This window comes from Macadamia integrifolia, chromosome 6 (genome assembly GCF_013358625.1).
Source record: "Macadamia integrifolia cultivar HAES 741 chromosome 6, SCU_Mint_v3, whole genome shotgun sequence".
In the NCBI taxonomy this organism is placed as follows: domain Eukaryota; kingdom Viridiplantae; phylum Streptophyta; class Magnoliopsida; order Proteales; family Proteaceae; genus Macadamia; species Macadamia integrifolia.
The window spans coordinates 15,348,555-15,352,071 of record NC_056562.1 but is presented as its reverse complement, the minus strand read 5'-3'; positions in this window follow the sequence as shown (position 1 = coordinate 15,352,071).

The following is a 3,517-nucleotide window of genomic DNA, read 5'->3' as shown; positions in this document are numbered from 1 at the left end:
TTGGCTATGACATTTACATCAATGGAACCCTTATCACTAAGGGTGAAATAGGGCAAGGTTGGGCTGGGTTTCTTAAAACCCCAACCCAACCCAACCCAACCCCAAGTACCTTTAGCTAGCCTAGGCCCTGCCCAACCTTGACCCAAGGCCTATAAACTCAACCCTCACTCGCCCTCAGGGTTGGGCCGAGCTGATCTTGATTAACCTTGAACATGGGGAGGGGAGGAGAGATGTAGGAAGTGGGAAGGGAGGAAGATGAACAAGAATAAAGTAATATTCTTCTCCACCTCCAGTAAAAGACGAAGGTGCTTAATCCCTTTCCATCTTTGCTTTCCCTCTTAGGCGAACCTTGGCTTCTTCTTCCATACCTTTGATCACAACCCAAGCCTAGTCATAGCTCCATCTTCTCATCTTCTCTCTATTCTTCAACTATAGTAACCGCGCTTTCCTCTTTTCTCCCTTTTCTTCAATAGCCAAGACACCAACTTTGGCTCCATCTTTATTCTTCATCCAAGGTACTCCTAATAAAAGGTAATTCTAGTGGAGAGCAAATGATCTTCAAGGAGGGTTCTCGAATGGGGTCATGTTGTTGATCTAGATCTAATTATAGAAGAAGATGGTGAAGGCTCAGATTTCCCCTAATTGGATCCCTAGCACTCAAAGCTGGCATCAGAGGAGAAGAAGGAAGGGAGAAGAATAGCTGGTGATGTTGGCCGCTATGATTGGAGAAGGAGCAGAAGCGGTGGCCATGGAGGGGTTTGACATAATGAAAACATGGAAGAAAGTGGATGGATTTCTATTTAGGGTTGCCTTTATATTATATATGCTATTTAGAAAGAAAATATATGGTTGGTTAGTTGATCGAGGTTTATAAAGTATAAACTTTATTTAAAATCAGGGTTGGGTTGGGTTGGACCCAGGGTTTGTGTTTGTCTAGCTAACCCACACTTAGGGCAAAAAATCTTAGCCCCAGGCTCTATTTGGGCTCAAAGCAGGCCAGGGCTGACAATGCCAAACTTTCATCCCTACTTATCATATATTGCATTTTTTTACCTTTTTTTTTTTTAGCTCAATCAACCGTAGCTTTATATGGATGGCCATGGACAACAAGGCCTACATGATCTCTAAGTTCAACCACCTAGTTTTTTGGGTTTTCACTTAGGTCTCAATATCATGTAGGCTTTTCTGATCTTGTTGAAATCCTTATATCAAAATTACATATGATATTACAATTGAAGCACATTTATTCTTGATCTTCACGAAAGGCACCATTTTCATAAGTTCATGTAGATTTTCAAGCTCTTTTTAGTATTTCAGGAATTGCAGATGATCGCAGCTCTTCACAGTTGACCATCTACAATAATTCTTCATCTTGTTCAACATGCTTTGCTCTTATCTCCAAGGATATCCCCATAGGATTTGATTGCCACTATACTTTGCATTCCTCACACACATGTTAGAACACCCAAATAGACGTCAACAATGGTTTTCATATCCAAAACATCTCTCTCAAATATGGACCTCTTAAGATTTTTTTTTTTGGATAATTAAATAATTAATAACCAAAGGAGAGAAAGAATATACAAGGGAAAAGGGGGGGGGTGGGAGACTTTAGCCAACAAGAAAAATCCAACCCCAGGGGGAGAAAAAACCCAGGAACAACCTAGAGCAGCACAACCTAGCAATCAACCAAACCCAAGATACAATGAAAAAGGGATACAACAAAAGAGGGGAGGGGGACGGGGAGGGGTAGGGGGACGGGGAAGGGGACGAGGGATCAAGTAGTGAGGATGGAGTCAATAGAAAGATTCCAAGAAGCAATGATGTGGCTATTTCTTTTGGAGGTGGGAACCGGCTTGGGTTGAAAGGAACGAGACTTAAATGTAACATCAGAAAAGATGGCCTTAGAAATCTTTGTCCCGGAATGCGGGGCCTTAGAAATCTTTGTCCGGAATGCGGGAATTAGATGATCATCTACGAATGTTACGCTCCATCCAAAGGTGGTTAATGGTCGCAGAGAAGGCAAGCTTGCCAATGGTATCAAAAATAGTGGAGCCCCCAGTGGTCATATCAACCCAAATCACTTCCCTTTTGAGAGGGAGGATAGGTCTACGAGAGGGCCAGCACCAAGAGAGAACCTTCTTCCAGACAGAGGACGAAAGGGGACATGAGAAGAATAGGTGAGAAGAGTCCTTGAGGACTTGAGGACTTGAGGACATGAGGACAGAGACAGCAAGAGGGGTTGATAGGGATGTGTCTGTGGATGAGGAAGGCTTGGGTGGGGAGGCAATTGGAGAGGCATCTCCAGATTGTGAAGCTATGGTGGGGGATGTGACCCTTAAATTAGATAAGCTTGAGCCAGGGGACAACCAGGCCTGAGGATAAGACAAAGGACTAAGCAGAAGCAGAGGAAAAGATCCCAGAGGAAGTGGGGAGCCAAATACATTTGTCCTCCCTTCCACGGTGCCCAGGAGGCACAGGAGGGAGAGAGGCCTAGAGATCAGCCAGAGGGGGGAGAAGGGGGGGAGACCAGCCCTGGGGGAGAGGATAGAAGAAATCGTGGAGAAAATAGGGAGGCCCGAGGAATAGATGTTCCTGGGGGGGACGAGGGAGGAGAGAATGCCAGAGTGGTGCCAAGGGTCCAACCAAAGAGAAGTCAAATGACCATTACCAATGGAGAAGGAGATAGCAGTAAGGGCAAGAGGTCTAATACTGAGGATTTCCCTCTAGACCCATGAGGCATCAGAGGGGATAGGGACAGTCCAGAGAGAGTAGTTAGAAGGAAGGGAAGAATAGATCCAATCAACCCATATGCTTTAAGATTTAACAGAGGGTACAATTGGAAATATAAAAATATGAACTCGAAACATAATTTCACAAATATTGGGTATTTTACGTATAATATCTCCCAACACCCCCAGTGTTATTTACCAAACTAAAATAATTTTTTTAGGGCAAGGGTGTCAGCCGATTGGGCTTGTTTAGGCCTAACTGGGCCTCACCATTTTTTCCTTGCATCGTGATTTTTTGAATAGGTAGTCAAGGCCTGTATATAGCAAACATGGACAAAGTCGATCGGTTTTCGAGCTTTAATCTATCTACCAATAATCAATATAAATGGCCCTTAAATGGGCTACTGAGCCATTTATCTCTAAATGGGCATGCATAAAAATGGGCTCTAAAGCAGGGTTGTGGGGAAATACTAATAAAATGGGCTCTAAAGCAAGTCAATTTCGATATTTCCTTATCATTCCTGCCAATACGGGCCTACAATTTAAACCTCTAGTAGAGGGTACGCTAGCCTCTCTCTCTCTCTCTCTCTCTCTCTCTCTCTCTCTCTCTCTCTCTCTCTCTCTCTCTCTGACCTCTTTGCCCCATGTTTATGAATCCATTCTGGCCCTTCTCATTAGTGCATTCTTCTATGCCCCTTGCTCAGAGGAAGCTCTCCCTAAACCAAAATCAAATCCACATGTCATGGTTGTTAAGGATAAGGTTGAGATTCTGACATAAATTTAAT